Below are 26,538 nucleotides of genomic sequence, written 5' to 3'. Positions count from 1 at the left end.
CGGTGTCCGGAAACTTGTAATACAAGCGAAAAGGTAAATCTAATAAAGGATGTTGGTTTTTTTTAAGTTTTTGGTAAATTTTTTTAAAAGTAGGTAACTGGGGGGTTAACATAAGCTGTTTAATGTCTTTTAAAATGCCTATTTTTAGCTCTCGAAAAAAAGTTTAAAAAAAATCGAAATATCAGATCAAAAAAATGTTTTATTTCTGGGTTTTTTTATTTGATGTTGATTCACCAGTTTCCCGCTTATACTACGAATTTCCGGACTCGGTGTACAAGTAAAGAGAAAGAAAAAATAGCAATCAGTTTTTAAATTGCAGATAACTTAATACATAATACACAAGTGCATATAACAAGATAAAGTGAATAATACAGTAAAATAAAACTTGAATTTTACTTAAAAAATTTTAGCACAGTTTTGAGATAAATACAAAATATTGATGGTCAAATTTATTTAAAAACTAAGGGAATGACGGTTAAAATGAGGGATGATAGAATAAAAGCGATGGCCTGGCGCACAAATGTGTTACATGCAGTTTTAAGTAAAAAAAATATACGTTTTACTTTGTAAATAAATGTTTCGTGGCAAATTTACATTACTTATTTCATCTAGAAAAAGCGAATGTTTACAAAAAAAAAAAATTAAGAACTTCTTTGCTTTAAACTTATTTTGAGGGTTGGTTTATTCTCATCAATGCAATATGATGAAAATAATACTAATTAATCTAAACGAAATATGACACAGAACAAGACACAGAAAAAATAAAAAGATAACGGTCACAACTAGGAAACGAACCCAGATCTCATGTTTTACCGGGACAGGCGTCTCAAACTAATTGACCATTGGGACCCATTTTTATTTATCAATGATGTATTAAAATAAGCAGACGTAGCACAGTGGCTTAGTGCACCTGACTGGCAATCAGAAGGGTGCCGGTTCAATTCACATCAGCGGCATTTATTTTTTCTTGGAGGTTATATATTTGTGATTCAGGCAAATAATTAGTGCTTATAATAATTTGTTATTCTTTGCTTTACACAAAAACCTTGCCGTAACCTTAACGTAAGTTTATCTTCAATAAAATACACTCATTTAGCCAGTATAATGTTATTGTTGCCTACGCAATGCCCAGCTGTAATTTAAGTTTTTTTGTAATAATTTCGTAGGTTTGTGTTCTCAATAAATGAGTTCACATATATTTTTGTTGTTGTTCTGTTATCTCTAAATAGTATAAAATAAAGTCGCTGTCCGTTCTGTTTGTGCGCTTAGTTCTTCTAAACTACGCAACGGATTTTGATAAGTTTTTCACTATCATTTAGGAAATTTCTCCCGGAAGGTTTATATATATAATACATGTATATTTTATTTATAGAAAGTAGAGAGAAGTCGATGCTTTGTAATCAAGTCGTAAAAAATATATTTTCGGGCGCTTACATTACTAACGCTTGCCATATCTTATGAGATACATCAAAATTGTATATCTTGAAAAGGCCTAAAGGCCTTCTAAACTACGCAACAGATTTTGATTGAGTATTTACTATCGTTTAGAAAATTTCTTGCTGAAGGTTTATATATACATATATAAGTATATATTTTTTTTTAGAAAAAAAGTAAATATTCACAATTATAGAAACAGAATATCAACAAAAATCAACGAAAAATCAACAAAAATATAAGCAACAATATAAGCAACAGAAATAAGCAAGAGAATATATCTGAAAATCATCGATAAAAGTAAGTCAATCATCTCTGTAAAAATACAACGAAATTTTTTTTTTATATTAAAAATAATTTTTCTCACTTTTTATTGTATCCTGTAAATCGTTAAATAACTTTGGGCCTATATATACATGATGGTGTTGTGCAGCCGTCGTGTTGCATCTAGGTACATACATGTTCCCAGATGTTCTAGGTCTTATACTTCGCGTTGAGCATCTTTTAGAATCTTTAAAAACTTTTAAAATAGCATTTCTTTGAAATAGTTTTGAAATCGGTAGGACCTTAAATTTTTCAAAAAGTTCGTTGGTTGGAAAAATTCTTGGTTTTTTAATGATAACTTTGATTATCATTTTTTGTGTAGTTACTATCGAATACAGATTATTCTTATAGATACCTCCCCATGCGATTATTCCGTACTGCAACACTGACTGTACAAGAGCAAAGTAAACCATTTTAATATTTGAAAGATTTAGGATATTTCTTAATTGTATAAAAATGTAAGTAAGTTTTCTAATTCTTTTTACACAGTTTTCGATGTAATATAATACTAATATAATATAATACATGTATATTATATTAACAGAACGTAGAGAAAAGGCGAGGAACACCGGGTACACGTCATCTACTGTACTTTAATTATACATTATATGATTTTGTTATAATATACAATTTTTCAATAAAAAAATTAAACAAACAAATTTTTGAGGAAGACGTTTCTAGTTTTCTTCTTTATTCTATGGTTAACACTATTTAGCTCATTTCGAATGTTGTATTATTTAATCTTAAGAAATTTTATTTTATTATGATCTGATAATATATTATGGTTGGTAGTTTTCTAATATGTATAACAAAATATGTGTCCTGTTTGTATTCTGTGTACCCTCGCGGAGGCAGTTGTTCGGATAATGTTGCTGTTTTCGTTTTCCCAACAGAGTAATTGTAGAAGGCTTCGTTCCACCGCCGTTTATCATAATTGTATCGGAGTTAATAAAGAAAAATGGACCAAACAATGTCTGGCCATTTCCATCGGAAGGACGAAATATAAGAACAACACTGAGATCAAATCGATGCCCAGAGAACGCAAGTGATAACTGTGACCATTTACCATTCATATTAACTCGAGCGATTTTTGGCATATTAGGCCAAGTTGGCAAAACGTTTTGAGTGATAGCTTGCCGTAATTTGCCTAATTTTTAAAACCTAAAAATTTGAGATAAACAGTGAAATTTAGGTGGATTCATTAGCTTTAAACTGAAGTAATCAGTTTCATAAGTTTTCATATTAATATTTTGAGGAATGTTATATTAATTAAATATCATAAATGTATTTTGTATTTCACACCAATTGCTGCAGTAGAAGACAATGACAACCGGTTATTAACTAAGTTGACATACACGTCAGGTAGTGGGTAACGTTGTAACGTGGTCGGTTCAATTCCCATGTAAGCTTAGTCCGCCATCATTGCACAAGCATCATTCTAGTAACAATAATGGTAGTTGGAAGATATTCAAATATTGTTAAATGATTCGTAACCTATAAATATATAACTGAACGTATCGAATTTCTGTTTTAACTCGAACCGTTTGCATTTCGGGTAATTTTTTTTGTACGTTCCGTTTCCGTTTCAAGATGGTGGCAGTTTTGATTTTTCAGTAAAGATTATTTTTTCAAATCTGAAATCGTTTTCTTTTTTATTTGGATTTTCTTAATTACATTTTTCAATCAATATTGTGGTACCTACCTACTTGCAAAAGTAAAAAAAAAGAATTGTAATTGAGATGGTGACGTTTCTTTGGCCACATTGTATAATTCCGTTTTTTTTTAAATAATTTAACATTAAATATAATGTTTAATATCAATTGGTTTGTATTTAATATACTTACTTACAAATTTAACATTTTTATAAATTGTGGTTTTGATTTATTAAGTAAGAGAAAATTAGAAACATTATTTTTTGGACGCGACATCTACATACACGCGGCATAGTCCAGTGGTAACGCATTGGACTGCCATTCCGAAGGTCGCGGGTTCGAACCCGGCGTGCGCAAATAAATTTTATTTGATTAATTTGTGTTATTTCACAATTAATTAATTAAAATAATATATAGTATATTTGCGGCACGTTCCAGAGTGGAAGATACTACCAGTATCGCCCTGGTGTAAGACCACCATTCAGAATTGAAACGTTGCTCCAAATGGCTTTAGCCGTGCTTAGTGACTAGATCTGAATAGCCAGGTACTTCCCCACCTTCCTCTTTCCCTTCCCCACTTACCTTCAGCCTCACAACATCCCCCAATTGGGGATGCCATAGTCTCACTGTCTCCAGACGGGAGCAGTTGGGACTCTTGTGAGGTATTCACTATAAAAAAAAAAAATCTACTAATTTTTCATAGAACTAATAGTTACATTTCACAAAAAATACTAACCTAACGGATGCCTTGCTTGCATACAGCATGTTTAGAACTTGTTATTTATCTTCAGAAAAAAAAATTAAGTACTTACTTAAAAAATTTAATCTTTTAGAAACCTCTGCCCCCAACAAAGCTCACCATTCAGAACCGAAACGTTGCTTGAAATGGCTTTAGCCGTGTTTGGTGACCTGATAAAGTGTCGCTGTGTACCAACAAAGCGACACGTGATTATTATATAGGTACTAAAATTATGTTTCGTGTTAACCGATTTTTTCGCGTTAAACCTTTTCGTCTTATGCGATTTCCACTGTATAATATTTTATTTCTGGGACACAGAGCCGAGGGAGAAAAAAAAAGGCTATATTTCCACCCTTGTTATCTGAACAAGGGATGTTTGATGTATTATTGAAGGTCGGGGGAGTGGTGTTGCTATGCGGGTGGTAAAGGGGAGAGGTTGCTAGAAAATTGGAAAGGGTGGGGGGGCGTAAGGGAACTACGTTGCAATATCATTTGCGTAGAAAAGAAAAACCACGTTAAAATCAACATATTTCATCATATGATGACCTTTGTGGCAGAGCAGAAAGCTCGTTGAATCCGGACTCAAACTTTATTGAGATTAAAAAGCAGGCGTCGCTAAATAAATGAAGGCATTAAGATTTTATGTATATACACACTGCCCAACGAGTTAGCGATAACAAAGTTGTGTTTCTTTACATTAAATACTCCATAATTTGGAACAACTATTTCCCTTTATTTTTTTAAGGTTATACCCATCAATGTAACATATCGCCGAAGAAAAAGATAAAACCAATAAAACTAAATGAAATATAAAAGAGAACAAGACACAGAAAATAAAATGGTAAGGATCACAACTAGAAATTGAACCCAAGATCTTTTGTCGAAATATGGGAAAAATTAGTTGCAAGATGATATTGTTAATTCTGAATTTGAAATATGAGATCTAAAAATATGACGAGTGGTTATGACGTTGTCCAGTTAAAACAAAAGATCCTGTGTTCGATTCCTAGTTGTGACCGTAATCTTTCTATTTTCTGTGTCTTATTGTGTTTCATGTTTCTAAGCCAACGTAGCACAGTGGCTTAGTGCACCTGACTGGCAGTCAGAAAGGTGCGCTTAAAAAAATTAAAGAAACATTTTTTCCTGAATATTCATTTAGACTTTTAGAAAAAGTCACTCGATATCCCATATAAATAAAAATCGGATGTGTTTATCTGACACGCTATCTAGGTTACAAACCAGTTAACTAAAACTTTGTGATAATTTGAAAAGGTAGTTGCCAAAGATATGTGAAATATTAGTTTAGTATAATATTGTTAATTTTTAATTTGAAATATGACATCTCCAAATATGTCGTTTAATAACCAGGCCTCAATGGTCGAGTGATTAAGACGCTGTTCTGGTAATACAAGAGATCCTGGATTCGATTCCTAATTGTGACAGTTATATTTTTATTTTGTTTCGTTTATATTCATTAGTTTTATCTTCTTCTTCATTGATATTTTTTTATGTAATCGATCTGCATTAAAAAATATACTATTCCTTTAGTAATTTTTAAGATATGCTTTTTGCTTGGTTTTATATGTCTAAAGGTGAATGTTATATTATTGCTTTACTATTCTATATTTATAATTTTCACAATATTTTTTTATATAAACTATGTAAAATGGCTGACCGATCGCCCTCGATTTAGCAGGCCTCTACAACCAGTCAAACGCAGTATATTTGTTAACATTACTACCAATAATTATTTCGTTAGCTTTCTAACTCAAAGGCCTCATACACTATGTGTCGTGTTGTATCATGTTACTGCTGCCACTACCTAGCATTTACATATAAACTTTACATTTCTTATTAACTAATTTAAGTCTGTATAACTTAGGAGTAGGAATATTCTTATTTTTGTACTATTTACTTGCTGTTATAATATGTCAAATGGATATGGTTATATGTATTTTTACTATTACTTTTATGAACTTGCAATCTTGAAAATATTATTTTTTTATGAAATATGTATGTTAAAGCCCAATGGGCGTATAAATAAATAAATAAATAAAATAAATATTAAATAACTTCTATATATCACAAGTTATATGTCAGTTCTAATGGGAGATGTTTGGTTAAATAATCAAGTAGATACTAATCATTATCTTAGTGTCAATTAGAAAGGGTAAAATGATGTTTCTTTTTTACATTAGCTCTACATAAAAGGTTTTGAGATAAATAATTTCACTCAGGGCCTATGTCATCTTTGGGGATGCTGCGCGGGGAAAGGATTTTAGGAAATGGAGAAGAGCAGATTTTAATAAAGCCAACAAATAAGACATTGACATTCTTATGCAAAATTAGTTTTTTTTAATAATTTGAATGTTGAAATAAAATCTTGGAAGGGAAATTAACCCACTTCGCGACATCTGATCGTGCTGAAACTTGTCAGATAGACTCGTTGTCGATGACAATGCATTCTATAAATTTTGGTGGCACTCACGCACACACGCATACACACACGCACACACTCATTTTTCTGAAATTGAATGACATTATAAAAATTCACAGCAGTTGATCCACGAAATATATAATCATTTTATTCAGTCACTGGAGAGAAAGGTTCAAACCTCAGTCAAACAAAAAAAAAAGTATTTTTAAACACATCGAATTCGCTATTTTCGTATGTCTTACGCGATTTTCTGGTGTTTAAAAGTAAGAACATAATATTACTATTTCTAAAAATTGATAATACAGGGTTTTCCAATAAGAGGTGTTGTTTTGATATTCAATCGTAAAAGATCAATGGTTTCGTTGCTTGTGTAGCATGTAGCGCCGTCTTGTTGAAAGTAAACGTTGTCCAGATCAATACCATCCAATTCCGGCCATAAAAAATCATTAATCATCTCTCGATAGCGCAATCCATTCACCGTAACTGTTGCTCCGACTCAACCGCACCAAACAGTCACACGTTGAGGATAGAGAGGCTTTTCAACAATAACTCTTGGGTTTTCCGAGCCCCAGATGCGACAATTTTACTTGTTGACGAAGCCACCGAGGTGGAAATGGGCCTCATCACTCAAGATGATTTGCATTTGATTCACTCAAGTGAATTTTAATAATTTCAATGCGTTGTTGAAGCGTGTATCGTTCCATTTTTATCAATGGCGTAGTTTTTACTTGTCAAATGTTAAAAAATAACAGCTTCAAAAGTAACATATACCGAAATAGCGGGCTATTCAAAATAACACCTCTTATTGGAAAACCCTGTATCTATGGTTTTGTCAAGCTTCATTAGTCATAAAATGGATCGCAGTTAAGGCGAAGGTCAATGCTAAATCACTATTTTGATTAATCTTTATAACGAATTGGTTTACATTGTGAATACCATAAAAATAAGTTCTAGATAAATTGAAGGGTTTCCTATCGTTTCGTTTGACTAGAATACAAATAAATTACTCAATAAAAAATATAAATGTAAACTAATAAAAAAAATATTTTTTCAATTGAAATGTATGAACGCGTAAAGGAAACAACTTTAAAAAAATACAATATTATAGCTAAGATTATCTGTGACAGTTTCACTTGATTAACTTTTTTGATTTCTTATAAAATTATTTACAAAATAAATAAAAACCTGTTTTGTGCTTGAAATCGAACATTTCTAGACTCCGTTTTTCAAGCGATTTTAATGCCTATTACCTACAATATAAGGTATACCAAGAATATGAACATATTTTCGGTTTGTAGCTTTCTCTTAACTTCAAGCCGAAACTGTTGCAAAATACCCTTGCTGAACAATTTTTAGCAAAATCTTGGAAAAATAAGACGAAATTTTTAGATTCTCTCTCATTAGTAGTGCATGTGAAAACGTAAAGACATACAGAAGGAATCAAATGTCCCTCGTAAAGACCTCTGAAAAAGTGACCTCTAGAAAAGCAAATGACTCCAGACTCTAAAAGTGGCCATAGATTTGGGCGGTGATCTCTGTGTGAGATAAAGCCGATATGTATTTTTTCATAACAGGATGAGGTTTTGCTATTTCCAGGGCCGGGCTTAGGTTTAAAATAGGCGCCTATTTAAATTTTGCTCTAAATTTATTTTCATAATATACAGTGTTCCAAGATGTTCCCGCATGCCTTGATTATTTTTTAGTGTGAATAGCGCACAAGAGTCTCAATTACCCAAAAACAGTAGGAATATAAAGTGTTATACCAAACAATTATATAGGACAGTATTAACGACTCTCAAACAAAAGACGTGGAACACGAAAGACAGAATAAGATTCAGTCGCGTCTAGGAATTGAACACAGAACCTCTTCCTTGCCAGGGAAGTGCTCTGACCACAGAGCTAATTCGACCATATCAACTTCTACTGAGAACTACTAACATTATTTTCATATTGTTAGTGCATATTTTTGGCTGCTAACTTTATATGATTGTAAGGTTTTACGATATAATAATAATAACAAAAGCAATAATAATACTAACTAAAACTATCTTGCGTTTTTAATTCTAATTAACGTTTCTAATTAGTTTTTAAAATTCCTTATACCGTGCATACACAGCTTAGGTAACCGATATTCAGAAGTATTCACAAAGCAAATATTTTAGCACCGAAAGAACTTGACATTTTTTTTAAACCTGTTATTAGTTAAAATTTTGTTTCCTATAGTTGTAAATTTTAGTTGTAAAATTCATTCACACTACATAATTGTATATAATCCTATTATTACAAAAAAATGTTTTATTGTGTATTTAAAGCTACTTTAACCGTAAATAAATAAATATTTGGTCCACGAATGCCCGCTACATTCATTCCCCGGCGGGATTGATGACGTCCACTGGGCGATGACTTTTTATTTTTATTTTGTTAAATTTTTTTACATTTTATATCTAATCTACATCTATTCTAAAACTACTATAAAAATATTCCATTACCTACGTAATAATATTTGGACTTCGCAACATTAAGACATAACCCACGAAAAACTGCATGACTTTTGGCTTCCTTAACATTTAAAGGGAGTCCATTGAACATTTGGATATCTTTATAATAAATATTGTTTTGTGTTGTTTTGTAATTTGTCTTAGGAAGCCTAAATTCGTTGCAGCTTCTTGTAGGATAGCCATGGACTGTACTATTAATACTAACACTTTAACATATAATCTGTCTGAGGCCCTGAACTGCCTCATTGTTCTAGTTGTCTCTCTCTGACCCCCCTTATATATGAAAGAAGAAGAAGTTATTGCACTATAAAAACACGTTAATTCACGGATCTTGGGGATTCAGACCAGAGGTGACTGCTTGCAGAAACAGCTTTGTGTTGATTTGTGAACATTTTTATTTGCAGGAAACTTTGACGAAATGGCGCCCCTAGAATTTGCAGTCCAAGGCAGCTGCCCGGGTTTCCTATGACTAAATACGGACCTGTTTTGACCCCTCGCATGAATGTCGCTGGATTGCAAAAGGCCATGTTTCATATTGATTTCATCTGTTAGTTGATTTATTCTTTGTCAAAAACAAGCGATAGTCCGACTTTACAGATAAATCTGAGAACAACGTCTACTCCTTTTATTTGGCTGGAATTTTCAAAAGACAATCAGGTCTTAAAAAATATATACCTAACTTGGTTAAAAAAAGGTGAAATTATTGAAGTTTTTTTCACAGTTCACAGTTTTCGAGAAAAAACACAGATATTGTTAATTTTATTTTAACGAACGAATTAAAAGATTTCCTAATAAACTATCAGTAATACAAAATAAATTAACAAGTGTTCCGATATATAAAGAAAGCACTGATAGTTTATTAGAAAATGGCCTGTTGTCGCCTTTATAACAGGGTTTTAATAAATCAGCAATGCTAATTTTTTTCCATGTAGTCCATCATTTCAAATAACGAAGAGAGGGACAGTTAATTTATATATATATTAATTTTATTTAAATAATTTCATAATTATGTGAAAGATTGGAGTCGAGTTCGAACTTAGAAGAGATTGTATGATAATTGTTGGGGGGAGGGGCAGTTTTAGATAAGGCTTGATAGAAGAGAGGATATTTGTTTAGAGAAGGACAACCAAAAAATATGCCATCTAATCTTCGCACTTCTAGACTACTGAATGTACAATCTGGGGAGTCAAGCACGTGAATTTTACAAATGTCAGATGGAACGGAGAATTGTCCAGTAATTATCATTCGAATAAGTATTTATTTTTATTTTATAAGCAATAATTATTAGCCTGAAACACATTGAAAAATCTCCTGATAAAAGATACATGACGCCAACGGGACTCTTATCCGAGAAATAATTCAATATATACTAGTGTTTCATTCAACAATTACTGCTTGTTACATTTTTTCACCTGAAACAACCAACTTAATTTTATATGAGAAAGGCATTGTAAGTGCTAACTCTCTCACTAGATGGCGTCGAGACAAATTGTCTACATTTTTTGATGAAAATACTAGAACTTGTCAAATATTACTTATTATTTTTTGGTAAACTAATGTTTAAGACAAGATTTTTTATGCATAGCACAAAGGGTAACAATTATTTTATAAGCAATAATTATTAGCCTGAAACACTCATCCACATTGAAAAATCTCCTGATAAAAGATACATGACCGTTGGCGTCCCGTTGGAGTATTTTTTTAAGTATTAAGTATTTTTTGTTGTTGTTGTAACCACGGTTTTGATAGTTTTTTGTATTGTCCCTTGTATTAAGTAGCAATAAGTCAATACTCTGTGCAAACATTGCAAGATCTATCTTTGAGGAACGAATAAAAAACGATACAACAGCGAATGAAACTAACATATTTTCTCTTGCCAAAGATATTTTAATGGTCACTAGTAAAGTAGAAAAAAAACAACACGTAAAAAACTGGGTTTGTACCAGTGGCGAAACTATACCATCGGGGGCCCGTGGCAAATTCATTGGATTGGGCCCCCCCATTGAAAATCACAGTCGCGTTGTAATTGATTTCTTGTGTATAACTTTATTACTGATGTTGTGTGCATTTTTATTTTCAAAAGCATAGGTATTACAGATGTAAGTGTAATGAAAAACAATTTAGTCATTACAAGATATTTATGAATAAAACTCCTTTCTCCGAGCTTTCTGTTCATCAAGTATCAATAACGTCATCAAAGTTTAAAGATCGGGCCATTGAATTTTCAATAAACAGAATAGCCAAATTACGTAGCCTGTCTTGTCTCATTGACCTGCTTAAATATGTTTTTATTAATTTTAGTTTCAAATATGACCTTTCGGCACTTTATTCACAGAAATTGTAACAAATAACATTAATGCAGTACATAAAATGATTCTTTATTATTAATAAATCAGCAAGTTCTCTAATACACAAAGCCTTTTTTTATTTCGTCTCTGAAGGTAGACCGAAAACTGAGAATTTCCCTGGCAATGTCTTTTTTATACATATCAACAAAATCTAGAGCTTTTTTTAAGAGATCAGTGTCATTTAAATTTTGCGAATGGCAGGTTGCAAAACACTGACATTGGAAACAATTTCATTCATTGGCAGGAAACGCGATTTCAGTTGAGTAATAATGATGTCCAATACTTGATAAAATATGTTCTTTATGGCCTTTAGTTGTGTCTAACTTTAGTTGATTTTATGTACTTTTTTTAATAATTAAATTATTTTAACTAAATTTTGTTAAAAATGTTAGGTTACTTCTGACTTCTGAGCTCGCGGCCCCGCGGGGCCCGTGGCATTTTGCCAGCACTGCCACCCTATAATTTCGCCACTGGTTTGTACTATAATACGTCTATTTCAAAATGTCTTAAAACATCGATTCTTTTTGTATGCTTTGACTGAGGATCATACCTTCGTTCCGTTAACCGCACTAACAACTTCGCCAAATGCGGATCGGGTAATATATTTCTTAGAAAATATAATAATAATAACATAGCATTTATATAGCGCAGTTTAGTGTCATTTTATTTCAAGTGCGCTTTACTATAACAAATTTATAAATGGTAATTTAGTATTAGTGGTCTTGTTCTTAATTATTCCTACACTGTGCCTTACCCAATACAGATCTTATAATATAACACTTTATTTATTATTTAGTGTTTCTTTACATTGTAACTTTTTTTACGTTATAATTTTTAACCTCACTAAGATAAGCCGGTGTTGAGGTATAAAGTTTATACAAAGCGATGACAAACTCAAAATAAAAATGACAGCAGGACATGACAAAATAAGAACATTAAAACTAAAACATAATGTAAAATAGGTAGTTTGTAACTTACAGAGCTGCTGTAATTTCATAAAATTTTGAGAAACGCGTAAATTTCCGTGTGCAATGTGTATGTGATTGACACCAAATGATTAATACAATGCATTGTCATCGACAAGGAGTCCATTTGCCAAGTTTCAGGTCGATCGGATATCGGGAAGTGGGTTAATTTTCACTTCCAAGATTGTCATTAAAAAATCGAAAAAAAAAAAAAAATTCAAATAGATTCTTCAAAAACAGTAATATGCAACTTCTGTATTTTATATTATATTTCATCATATTTTTTATTATATTTCATCAAATTTATATTACATTTCATCATATTTTATATTATATTTCATCATATTTTTATTATATTTCATCAAATTTATATTACATTTCATCATATTTTATATTATATTTCATCATATTTTTATTATATTTCATCAAATTTATATTAAATTTCATCATATTTTATATTACATTTCATCATATTTTATACTATGTTTCCATCATATTTTATATTTTACCATATTTACTTAGTAGGTCAACATTATTTCTTTCAAATCATTACCCTTAACACTCAAATAGTTGCCAAAGTTGCCTCTAAATTTAAAAAAAATCGAATTCAATCCTATATTTTATGATTTAAAACACAAATACATAAAATAACTCGCACCCGTTCTAGGAATATGCTGTACATTTTGATTTTTAAAAATATGTACATTCTGTTTGGTTAGGTATTTTAGCCTCATATCCAAAAGTTGATTGTGTTTGAAAAAGGCTAAAAAGTTTTACAATTAAGACGAGACAATACCCTAAATTAAAGCCAGAATCTTAACGTCGTAAGTGAAAAAGCCGTGCACAAAAATATGCGACGCGCGGCCCTGGTGTATTGGACAGATCTGCGGTTGAATTTGCCCTATCAAATATCTAAAATAAAGTGGGAATCTTAACGAAATAAGTGATGCAGTTGTGTAAAAAAATATTCGTCGCGCTGCCAGGCGTAATGGGCGGACCTACGGTCGAATTTGCCCTGGCAGGCCGATCTTTCCGTCGGGTTTATTTTAATTATTTTGAAGAATATTTTACTAAAATATTTCTAGATAGATCCCTCGCTAAGTTACTAATTCATCGTCTAGAAAAATTAAGTCTAGTGCTTGCCGCTAACTTTTTAGTTGAAAACGTTTTATAAAATTTTCAAACCATTTTTCATAAAATATTTTAATGGTAAGGTCCGGTTTTTTTAATATTAAATATCAATATCTTACTTCCGTGTGGATCCCTTTAGAAATATTTTGGATTTTAGTAATACGTTCATCAGAAATGATTGAAATGCGAGCGTCGAGCAAACCCCCGTTATTAGAGTCTTATGTCGCCCTAATACCTTACGACAAGATAATACCCTAAATTAAAGTCGGAATCTTAACGACGTAAGTGAAGAAGCCGCGCACAAAAATATGCGACGTGCGGACCTAGTATATTCGACAGACCTAAGTTTGAATTTGCCCTAGCAAATCTCTAAAATAAAGTGGGCATCGTAACGAAATAAGTGCCCTAGCAGGCATAGAAAATGTATCTTTCCGTGAGGTTTATTTTTATTATTTCTTATTACTAAAATCTCAAATGTTTCTAGAGAGATCTCTCGGGAAGTTACTAATTCACTGTCAGAAAAATAAAATCTGGTGCTTACCGCTATTGTTTTTCACAAAATATTTTAATGGTAAAGTATTCTGTTTATTAATCTTAAATATAATTAACTTAATCCTTAGCCTCGAACACACCCCGTAATTAGAGTTTTGTGTCACCTGACGGCTTTCATGGTCGAGGGTAAGGCTCCCGATTTGCAAGCCAAAGCCAAAGCCTTGCGTGCGCAAGTCAATCAAAATAATTTGATTAATTTGTGTGATTTTCACAATTCACTCATATAAAATAATATACAGAATTTTGAGGCACGTTTCAGAGTGGAAGATACTCTCACGGCCGTTCTTCCCAATCCTACTGATCAACTGCTGAGCCGAAATTTTGGCTCAACACTGCTTAAACGCACAACTATGCTCTTTCCAACGGAAGAGTGACAACTGAGTGATCAACCAATTTAAGGAAGCCAAACTACTGGATTAAGCTTGCCTCAGTAAATGACTACTTATAAAAAGTGTCAACAGAGTGAAACATATTTGCGAGCCCAAGGCACGGTGGCATTAAAGTCAAGCTAATACTTTATTTTTAACATATTTCATACGCTTAAATATAAAATATCTTTTTACGTATTACAGTACTTAAAAAAATATGCATTAATAATAAATACAATAATTAATTCGTCAATGTTAATTTAGAGTTGAAAGTTTTAACTTTGATGTCATATTATTGTCTATAAAAGTGGGCATGGACACTTATGATAATCAACAGTAAAGATGTTTGGAAACAGGCGAATCGAACGTTACTGAATAAATCACTTGGCTGATCGGACCCTGAGATTGATCGTTCGAAATGTTGGGAACAACGGCCGTTAGAATTGAAACGTTGCTTGAAATGGCTTTATGGTGATCAGATCTGAATAGTCAGGTACTTCCACCTTCCTCTTGCCTATCTCCTTCCCCTCCCCAACGCCTTCAGCCTGATAACATACCCCAATTAGGGATGCCGTAGTCCAACTTGCTCTAGACAGTTGATAGCAGTTGGTACCCTACGGTACTACTGTTATATTTTCTATATTATTTTATGTTTTGTTACATGTTAAATTTTGTTTAATTTTTTTTTATATTTTTCAATCATGTCTTGAATTGTAATTCAGCAAACATTGATTTTTTATCTTTTCAATTTTATTTTTATAATCTTCTACAAAGATAATGTATGTATGTGAGTAAAATTTTAACTGTTAATAAACGCAAGTATACCCACGAACTGGCGATGCCTATGTGGGATTTTTTTGGTCAATCTGCTAAATGTATTATTCCTTACTTTTTAACTGTTTATATAAAAAAAAGTGTTTCCTTTATTGTAAAATTGTACCAATGTATGTACCAGAAAAATTATTAATAAAAAAAATGTTTTACTAATATTCTTTCATATTCAGTTTATCAATTTACTGTTATATCATGATAGATTTTTAAGCATAATTTTCAATAGCTCACTAAGTAAACTGTTCTTAAAAAATAAAATAAAAAATTTGAATAAAATATTTTATCATCCCATCTGAATTAAGTGGTGATGTTGAAATACAGAATGAAATTTAATTCCCAATTTATCAGATTTCAACACGCCCACATCGTATTTCTTGTGATCTTTATCCAATGTATGTATCTAAAATATACACTGAGCATTCATTTTTCTACGTAGTCTTTGAGTTCGTGAAGCAAAAATATAGAATTACGTGGCCCGCGGCAAAATATTGAAGTAAAATATAATAACTAGACTGGAAAATGCCCACGTACAGAATAATATCACGGAATCAGCTGGGAAATATTTATTTTCTTGAAAAACATCTGCTTATCTAGTGTTTGTTGCTAACGTGGTATTTTCAGGCTCAGTTTTTGGTTAGCAGTTATCAAATAATTCAATTTTATTTGCCTTTATATAAAATTGTTTTTTGTCAACGTTCTAAATGCTAATTTCTAGTTACATAAGCGATTTACTTTTAATATTGAAATGTTATTTATACAAATTCTATGTTAAAATTATTAAAGTTTTAGTAATTTATTAAAACTTGTAACCGGAGTTTCTCGACTATTCTCTACTTTCTATAAATATAATATGCATGTAATATATATAAACCTTCCGGGAGAAATTCTCTAAATAATAGGGAAAACCCTATCAAAATCGGTTGTGTAGTTTAATAATAATTTAATAATAATAATAGTTATTTATTAATTTCTTACACAATTACAAATTAGGGTTTAATGCAAATAAAAAATCAGGTTATATAAATTTTTTACAAAAGATTGTTTTCAAGTATTTATACATAAAAAAAGGAATTTTAAGAAATGTAGAATTTCCAAAAAAAATTCAGGCAGTGGTGAAAGATCTCGTCAATGTGGAGAGACTCTTTCAAGAATCAGAAGAATTTCTCTTCTGAATCTCTCCTCACTGACGCCAAATATATCAATCTCGGAGGATATTTAGTTCTGGAGCAATATACTCCTCCCTACCGGGAGAACCATTGGCAGGTTAGTTCTGCAGGCAGGAAGATAGAATAATCTATGATGACGTTGTCTAAGATAGTCATCTGGAACATAGAGACTCACGCGCTCCAAATGGCGGAGTTCTCAATATAGCCTCGCAGCAGTCTGAATAAGTGGGTAGCGGCATACCCCTCCCTTCTGAGCTGCAGGGAGTGAAGTCCCAGCATGCCCAGAAGAAAGTTCGTCGGGTAGAGCCATGGATAGTCGCCGTACTCCCTCATGTAGAGAAATCTTAGAAACTTTTTTTGAACCCTCTCCAACATGAGAGAGCACCTCACCTCATGAGGATTCCAGATAAGCGAACCACTCTCCAGCCTACTGCGGACCAGGGAGAAGTATAAAATCTTCAGAGCACGGGTATCTCGAAAAACTCTGACGGTTCGGAGAACAAACCCTAACATTTTTAAGGCCGACTGGCACACCCCTTCGATATGAGGACGAAATGTCAACTTATTCTCATACATAATCCCAAGATCCTTTATGTTTGAAACTCGTTTGAGATTATGACCGAGCATAGTGTACCTGTGGTATGTGAGACTAAATGCTCTGGTGAAAGTCAGAACTACGCATTTCATGACATTGAAATGAAGCTTGTTTCGTTGACTCCATTCTGAAATGTTATCAACATCAGCTTGAAGGTGCAGGCAGTCCTCAATATTTCTTATTAGAAGAAATAATTTTAGATCGTCTAAAATTATTAAGTTCTATTAAGAACTAAGCGCACCAACAGACAGACGCAGATAGCTACTTTATTTTAGTACTATATATATTTTTTTTTATAGTGAATACCTCACAAGAGTCCCAACTGCTCCCGTCTGGAGCCAGTGAGACTATGGCATCCCCAATTGGGGGATGTTGTGAGGCTGAAGGTAAGTGAGGAAAGAGGAAGGTGGGGAAGTACCTGGCTATTCAGATCTAGTCACTAAACACGGCTAAAGCCATTTGGAGCAACGTTTCAATTCTGAATGGTGGTCTTACACCAGGGCGATACTGGTAGTATCTTCCACTCTGGAACGTGCCGCAAATATACTATATATTATTTTAATTAATTAATTGTGAAATAAAACAAATTAATCAAATAAAATTTATTTGCGCACGCCGGGTTCGAACCCGCGACCTTCGGAATGGCAGTCCAATGCGTTACCACGTTATCTGGCATGTACCCGGCGTTAATGGGAGTTATCCTTAGGATATAGACGTATGCTATCTTGATTTCTCTGTAGGCCTTTTAAGATATACAATTCTGTGTTACATTATGTTGCTGTATTTCGTAAGGTTTAGCCAGCGATAGCAAGGTAGGCACACGAAAAAAAAATTACTACTTTATTACAAAACTTCAATTTTCTTTACTTTCTATAAATACAAAGTTCTTAGATTATATATACAAACCTTTCGGAAGAATATATCAAAATGACAATGAAAAAATCCTATCAAAATCCGTTGCTTAGTTTAAAAGAACTATGCGCACAAACACAAAGTCGCGGATAGCGTATAAAATAGTATGAAATAAAGTCTCTCTTCGCGTTTCTTTTTTTGCGAATTTGATAGAGATTTCACCATCATTTTGAAAATTTCTTCCGGAAGGTTTATATATATAATACATGCATATTATAGAGAAAAAACCGACAAATTAGACACTATTGAAGCAAAATTAAACTCTAAACCTCTCTCCTTTGGAAGTCCGTCGGGAAAGAATTGACCTCATTTGCTTCTTCAAAATTATAAATGGTATTATTGATTCACCTTCTCTACTGCAACTCATTCCCTACAATATCCCCTCGCACAGACTCAGAAATAATGAACTGCTCTTCCTCAACCATCATTCGACAAATTATGGATATTATTCACCATTGTCCAGAATGTGTAGACTGGTCAACTCAAGTCAAAACCTTAACTTTTTTGGGATAAGTCTGAATGATTTTTACCGGTCGCTAAACAAGTGACGGAATATTATAAGTGTCCTGTGGTCCTGACCCACGGCGTAGTCTTGACTTGATTCGACTTGTCACTTTATTTTCTTATATTATATCTGCCTTATGTCTTTGCTTTCATGTACCTTTGTCTACTCCTGTATTTTTCATTTTACTGTATTCGTGTTATTTTTTTGTAATTTGGACGATGTCCGTTAATAAATAAATAAAACATCAGATCAGAAATGACACCTTCTCAAGAGCGATGTGTCGACGCGTTGTTGCCAATCTTCGTTCAAGATTAGAGCAGTGCAAAGGGCAGCATCTGGACAAAATAATTTTTGCTAAATATTTTTTCTAGTATTTTGTCTATAAATCAAGAATAAACAACGAATTTATAAAATTAATATTTTTTGTTTTATCCAACTACCAAATACCCGCTACCCTTTTTGGACACTCTGTATTAATTCGAATAATTTTGTCTCAAACAGTAAAATCACATTTTTTTGTTGAACCCATTTTAATGTATTTTTAACATAGTTCAACAAATTCTTTCCAGTAAATAATGAAATCATTACACTTTCTTAAGAAAAACCACCCCCAAGAAAACAGCTGTGCGGAGAATGCGTGGGTTAAATTTTCCTCTTGTATATTTAATGAGTTTCTTCTTTCTTCCTCTAGCTAATAATTACACTAAACCATTATTCATTCCGCCCCCCAACTTAGCATCAATCCACCCTCTGTCCACCCCACCCCCACTTCGCAACCCATTCAACACTCAATCATTTATATCAGGATTATTATGTTGGATTTACAATACAAAGCACTCTTTTACTCATCTTGTTATTCTGTCCTTGGGATAACAAGGTTCTATCTTAAATTTTATCCAAAATTGTCTATAATATATCGTATACAATTTTCCAGCAAAGTTCTACTAAAAACACGTTATATTATTTTTTTTTAGGAATGTATAATTTTATTTATTTATTTATTTAAACGTCTTCTACACGGTACTTATTTTACTGCATAATTCTGTGTCAAAAGAAGGTTTTTTTTTTGGTGCCCTTTTTTACTTATTTAAAGTACGCTTTAGCGTGTTTAAATCGCACTTTATGGAACGCGCGTTTTTTAAAGTTACCATGGCAACATCAACAAATCAACAAAATGTGAAGTCTAAATGTCAACTTTTAACTTAGTCGATGCTTTGTACTGTTCCGATATTTTCTGAAGGTGAAGCACAACTCGTTCATCTACATCTACTACGTTTTGCTCCTCCATCCATGTTATGAACCTTTCGTATTCCTTTTTATAAACGTCTTTGGATTTTTCAGGTATTAACCGCGATTCTGCTTTGGTATTTAAATTATGAATGTTAGAACTCATTTTACAACACACAATAACTAGTACAAACTGTGATGTCAACTATTAATCTTATTTGACAGATTGCAAATTAATGTTTGTGTTTTTCATTTCCATGACAACAAGATATTGTGATGTCACATCACGAATTCATTAATAGTTCTTATTTCCAAATTTTTAATAATAATATCAATTATTATGTTTTCAAAGTGTACCAATAAAAAAAAATAGCGTAAAGTATTCGTGGATAACTGGTCTTTAAAACACTTGCTTTATTTCGAGCACTCGACTACGCCGTCGTGCTCGAAAAATCGCGCGTGTTTTAAAGACCTGTTTATCCATTTATACTTTAATATACTATTTTTTAACAACAACAAAAATAACAATGTATTGATCAAGTATGTTCGTACACGTATACAGTCGATAATATGTGTGTTAAAAACAAAATACAACTAAAAAGAAGCACGCGATCTACTCGCAGGAAGGTATAGAGACAAGATTTAAAAAAGACAAGAAATGATAAAAGTTAATAAGGAGCAAATAGCTCTGAAATTAGTTGCCTTTTTATACCAAAAAACTATTAACACCAAACATATCAATAAGTTCAGAGTATTTGTTAATTCTTGGAATTGTGAATAAATAGAGTAGTTACTATTGAGGTTATTGTTACATTTAAAAGTGTCTGCTTCGAGTTCGAGTTCTCGAGTCTGACAGGTACATTTATATAAATGAATTCCAATAATTTATGGCTGTCAATGAGAGATTTGATAATTTTGAATAAATATATCAGTTAAAATTCTTCTATCTGATAGTTTGAGAAGTCTAGTTTCGGTACGTAAATTATTATAACTTATAAATTCGATGGAAATATTAATTTAAAAATTGATAACCGAAAGAATGTTACCTTCCTTTTGCTATTTTGCCTTCTCGTAACTATATTCCGTGAAGTTGAACACATTTACAAATTTCTGCGAAATTATTACTAACTGTATGTAATCTAATTAGAAGTGAGCATCTTAACGACTCAGTCCCGATATAGTTGTTGTAATTAAAAATAAATTTTGATCGAGTATTTCTAGTTCGTATATTGAAGGTGATAAGGCTTAGTAAAACAGGCCTGTCTATAATACCATTATTTTTTTTTAAATTAATAAATAATAAACGAGTCTTCTATCTGCGAGTTTTTGTAATTTTAATTATTTCATCAAGTGGATTTATCATTGATGTATTATACTAGATTAGCCCTGTCTAGTTAAATTCATTTTAAAAATAACGCCACGTAGCGTACGTCACAAATATGGTGATGAACTTAACAACCCAACTCTGTTTAAACTCCTTGTACAAGCGTTCAAACTCGTAAGCGAAACCACGGAGAATTTGTTGTCAGAGGTGTTGTAATATGGACATAATTCAAATTTAAATATTTGGAACTGGGTTATTTTTGTGATTAAAAAAATGAACTTGCCTAGTATAGCTGAGAAGCAAAATAGTTTACTCTTGACCAACAAAAGGTAAAACGCAATGCACAGTGCCCATTTCGCATTGCGACACAATGCGTGGGCCTTTTCATAAATGTGCACGTGAACCAAACCAAAATTGTGTTGGGGTTATTTTTAAATCAATATGCCGTGTCTAGTCTAATTTAGTCTATGGGATTTATAGAATCTGTGATCGCAACAGGCGAATCAAGAGTGAGTGGACTGTAAAATATTAATTGTGAAAATGGAAGTTGACACAACTATGGTTGGGGATGGTGAACATGGAGTAAGCAAAGAATCCGACTTACCTCTTTGATGTTCTTCAAAGATGATGATGGTTGGTTTCACTCACAGGAGATATGATTTATTTCACGCACAAGTTTTCATAACATCCAGGTTGGATACGAAACACACTGAGGGAACCGAATATGTTCACTGCACAGGCCTTCTACCCTGAGTTGATATTAATAACAGCACTGATCACAAATAGATGTTCATCAAACAGGCTTCATCAATAAACTGCTTTGATAGTCACTTTTACTGCTGTAAAATGTCACACAAACACGTGGGTAAAGTTAGATAATGATAGGTACTTGTAGGTAAAAATGGGATAGAAAAATGCGAGGACATTGTTAATAGTCCAGTCAGTGGGGGATAAAAAAGGGCTCCACCTTGCAAAAGGTTAGGTAGTAGCGATTTTCACATATGTTGTTAAGATTGGGACTCTAAAGAAAAAAAAAAGTTTTCGACCTTGGGGAGGTCGAGCTCGATCCGCCATCTTGGATTGAAGGTGCCAAAATTTGGTTTTTTCAAAATAATTATGAAGTGGTTGATTTAACAAACAAATTGCTGAAGACAAACTTAAAAACAACTAAATTACCTACATTTTTTGTAGAAAGTTTTTTTTTGTAAGTCTAATAGGTAACGAGTTACAGCGGTTGAAAGAAGAAAATTTTGACAAAAAATTGTAAAACTCCAGTTTTCTTGATAAATTTTGTACTAACATATTACATAATATCATTTTAACGTATTTCTACGTTACAATATACTTATATAGCATCATCCGTGTTGCTCGATGACATTGATTTGTTATAGTGGGATCCTAGTCTACAGCTGACTTGGCAACACTGATTGAGTCCTGGTTACAGGACGTTGCCTGGATGCTCATGTCTGCAGATGTTCTTTTCGATGAAACAATGCCAGTTCAAGTTTCACAAGAACGATTTTTAGCCAATGAAAATAACAAAGTCCGTCTGATTTCGATGCTTAAAAAGCAATATTATACAGGATGATTTTACAGTTAAGCAGGCTGAAGAAGATGATGATGAGTTGATTGTCAGTACTGCGATTTCCTTGTGTTCATCATATGACGCTGTTTTCATTATTGGCGAAGACGTTGATCTCCTAGTTCTGCTGACAGCATATGTACCACCCAAAATTAGTATATATCTTCGCAAACCTGGGAGAGGCAAAACTTTTGAAAGACTGTATTCCGCGAATAGTGTGAAATACAAAGAGGCGGCTGAGAATATTCTGTTTCTTCATGCCTTTAGCGGCTGCGATACAACATCGTCCTTCTTCAACCAAGGAAAAACAAAATTTTGTTCGCTTGTGCAAAACGACACAAGACTCAATGCCATGATAGGAATCTTCAAACAACATGATGCAACACCAGAAGACATAGCAGTTGCAGGAACACGCTTTCTTGTTGCTTTGTACGGGGGTGACATGGATAAGGAAACCTTGGAAGAAGTCCGCTACAAACGTTTAGCAAAGTCGACAACAAAAAGCAAATTCAATCTTGCCTCTTTACCACCAACGAACGACGCTGCACGGTACCATGCATTTAGAACGTACCATCAAGTCCAAAAATGGTATGGAATCCAAAAAAATCCAGAAAACTGGGGCTGGAAACGTGACACCAACGGGCTTGTTCCAGTAAGAATGACAAAGAAACCAGCACCCGAGACTTTATTAAAATTTATTTCATGCAATTGTAAAAAAGGATTCGGCGTTGCATGTAGCTGCAGGAAAGCTGGATTGAAGTGTTCTATTGTATGTGGGTGCTGTAATGGTCGAACATGCCGAAATTCGCCAGAGGTTCACATCGATGTCGAGGACGAAGAAGAAGAGATTTTGTCAATGGAAGCCCAGAATCTCAGTATCACAGGCAATGAGTTAGATGATGACATTGATGACGAAGACTGTTATTAAGTAACATAATTTATAGTAACATAATTTATAGTAATAATAATCTGTGAAGTAGACCTACTGGGGATACCACAATAAAAAAAATTGGACATGTTCTCTACCTCATGGTGGTGTGGAAATGAGTTAGCAAAATTATTATAATTATGTAATGAATAACCCGAAAAATTTACAATGTTGGGAATTTCATCATTTTTTAGAAAAATATTCACATTTCCGCCACTGTAACTCGTTATCTATTAGACTTACAAAAAAAAACTTTCTACAAAAAATGTAGGTAATTTAGTTGTCTTTAAGTTTGCCTTCAACAATTTGGTTGTAAAAACGACCACTTCACAATTATTTTGAAAAAAACAAATTTTGGCACCTTCAATCCAAGATGGCGGGTCGAGCTCGACCCTCCCAAGGTCGAAAACTTTTTTTTTTCCTTAGAGTCCCAATCTTAACAACATATATCAAAATCGCTACTACCTAACCTTTTGCAAGGTAAAACTCCCCACTGACTGGACTATAAAGGAAGATTCATAGGTAAATTTAGTTTAAAGTTAATATATCTTAGATAGTTTTTCATTGGAATCGGAGTGGATTTTATAGTGAGGGGACCAGATAGATGAATTATATTCGACTTGACTAAGAACAAGAAGAATATAAGGTTTTTCATATTGAAATATCTTTTTAAGTATATTCATCACTGTAAAATATCATCTAAGAAAGACATAACGAAAAATGAAACAGAACAAGAACAGAAAAAAAGGTTACAGTCTTAACTGGGAATCAAACCCAGAATCTCTGTCTTACCGGGACAACGCTTCTAACTACTCAGCCATTGAGTCCTAATTTTTTTACAAAATTTTAGTCGATTTCAAATTCAGAATTAACAATATTGTCCTCGACTAATATTTCCCATATTTGTGGCTGCTATCTTTTGAATGATTGAATGAAGTTCTAAAAATTTGTTTGTAACCTAGATAGTGTGTCGGATAAAAGTTAATTTCAATAAAAATTGAATTTTATATACACTTCTTTTGCCGGTTGGGAACGGCTCAGAGCGTTGTGCGGGCTTTATGTGAATGGAGCCGATGATTTAAATATTAAAATGACGTTATACTAATCATCACCATCAATCAATAGTTGTTATTTATTATCATGTAGATTTTGTGTTATTTTAGACTATGTGTGACAATAATAATAATCTGAATATAGTAACAATATTATGTGTATTTATAATTAGTAATAATGTTATGTATATATATTAACATTGTAATTGAACATGTACATCCTGTTAACAAACTGCTTGGTTGTAGTTTAGCGGGAAAAAACTTTAAAAATAAAAATAAAATATTAATCTTAAAGTCTTTCCGCAAATGCACATCGTTTACCTACCCCTATTATCGGCTGACGAGAAATCGGAAACTTCTAAACCGAAAAAAACACCCGTTTGGAACCGGGCCCAGCAATTCAGGGAAGGGGTGTGCAGTGCGTCACTGAACCCCCCACTCCTCACCCTTTACCTTCCTTCCACCCTTCCCACCTCCCCTTATTATGGAATACAGCCTTTATAATAAGGCAACTGATAGGGGATGAAATGTTAGCAGACGATGATATTTTTAGATTGAACTATAGAATAAACTATAATTAATTATTATTAGCTAGCTGTACCCCGCAACCCATTGATGTGGCTCAGTCTGTCTATGCAGATAGATAAACAATAGCGCGTGTTGCTTTTACGTCCAACAGATTGCGCTGTATTTCATAAAAAAGTATGTTTTTTCCTGTCACAGGGGACATCTATATAATATAGGTATATCAAAACACACGAGTATTCGAATGCAAAGTTGTGTCCAAATTTTAAAGCAATCGTTGAAGAACTTTCAGAGATTTAAGATTTTGAACAAAAGTACATTTATATATATATATATATATATATATATATATATTTATGTATATATAGGATAATAAATCAACCCGTAAGAAAAAACAGTTTTTTTTTCTGTAATACATCTATTTTTATTGATAAATATATTAAAAAATATATGCTTATATTTTTTGTTTTGGTTTGACTGAGTATTGAATCTCTCTCCCGGGGACTGCTGTTATGTCCAATTTCAGAGAAACGCGTTTATGTCCGCATGTGTATGCGAAAACACCAAAATGCACTGTCATCGTAAACGAGCCATCGTAAAAAACAAAGTTTTTGAATGCAATTATTTAATTATCTGGGTATTGAAAATTAAAAATGGTAGTAGAATGTCGAGGCTATGTAGAATACAACAAGGGGGAGAAGATGAAGCGAGATAAGATGAAGATGCTATAGTCACACTGGCTCAAGACTAGATGGGTTGATTTTTTAATTACTATTTTCAAACTTACCCTATAAGATTCTGCCTCCGCTAGCAATGTCAAAATATCTGAAACACTTCATAAACTTTCATTAAATTAGTTAAATTAGTATTTATGACAATGGTTTTATAATAATATGTTGTAAATTTCTATGTGAATCTACTGATTTCTAATAATATAAACAGATCTACCAAAATCTATGAAAACCTACTAAGAACAATAATCAAATCCCCCTCAAGTTATAAATAGGGTAATTCTAGTACAAATTAAAACACACTAGAAATCAGGCAGGAGATCATTATTGATATATAACCGACTAAAATCATTACTTGTGGAAAGTCATAAATAGGCTCATTATAGTATAATTATAAAACACACAACCAAATCATGTGTGAGGAATTATTGATATAAAAAACATTAAAAATCGTAATATAGAAGGTCATTTCTTAATATAAAACCCATTAAAGCTATAAATAGGGTCATTATAGTATAAATATTAAATACACCAGAAATCAAGTAGAAAGTCATTTTAAAAATACAACCCAATAAAAATCGTAATATTTCTATATATTATAAAACCTATTAAAAGTCATAAATAGGGTATGAATAAAAATATACTAGAAATCAGATAGAAGGTCATTATTAATACAAAACCATTAAAATTCATAAATGGGGTCATTAAAATA

General features: G+C 32.5%; 1 protein-coding gene across 3 annotated transcripts in view; it reads right to left on the bottom strand.

Moving 5' to 3' along the window:
* The window catches only part of LOC149409867 (uncharacterized), a 74,998-nt gene extending 48,779 nt beyond the window's left edge, over nt 1–26,219 (bottom strand). The window contains exons 1-2 of one of the 3 annotated variants that reach the window (XM_089649252.1): nt 25,883–26,219; nt 21,613–21,847 (exon numbers count right to left, since the gene is read on the bottom strand). The gene's annotated coding sequence lies outside the window, so the exon portion shown is untranslated. Of the gene's footprint in view, nt 1–21,612; nt 21,874–25,882 lie in introns of those variants that run through there. The other 2 variants (XM_089649254.1, XM_089649253.1) reach the window with 2 other exon arrangements.
* Between the last annotated feature and the right edge of the window lie 319 nt (nt 26,220–26,538).

This window comes from Hesperophylax consimilis, chromosome 29 (assembly GCF_061612785.1).
Source record: "Hesperophylax consimilis isolate HC1 chromosome 29, BYU_Hcon_1.0, whole genome shotgun sequence".
Lineage (NCBI taxonomy): Eukaryota > Metazoa > Arthropoda > Insecta > Trichoptera > Limnephilidae > Hesperophylax > Hesperophylax consimilis.
The sequence above is the reverse complement of the archived record's forward strand: the minus strand, read 5'-3'. Positions and strand labels throughout refer to the sequence as shown.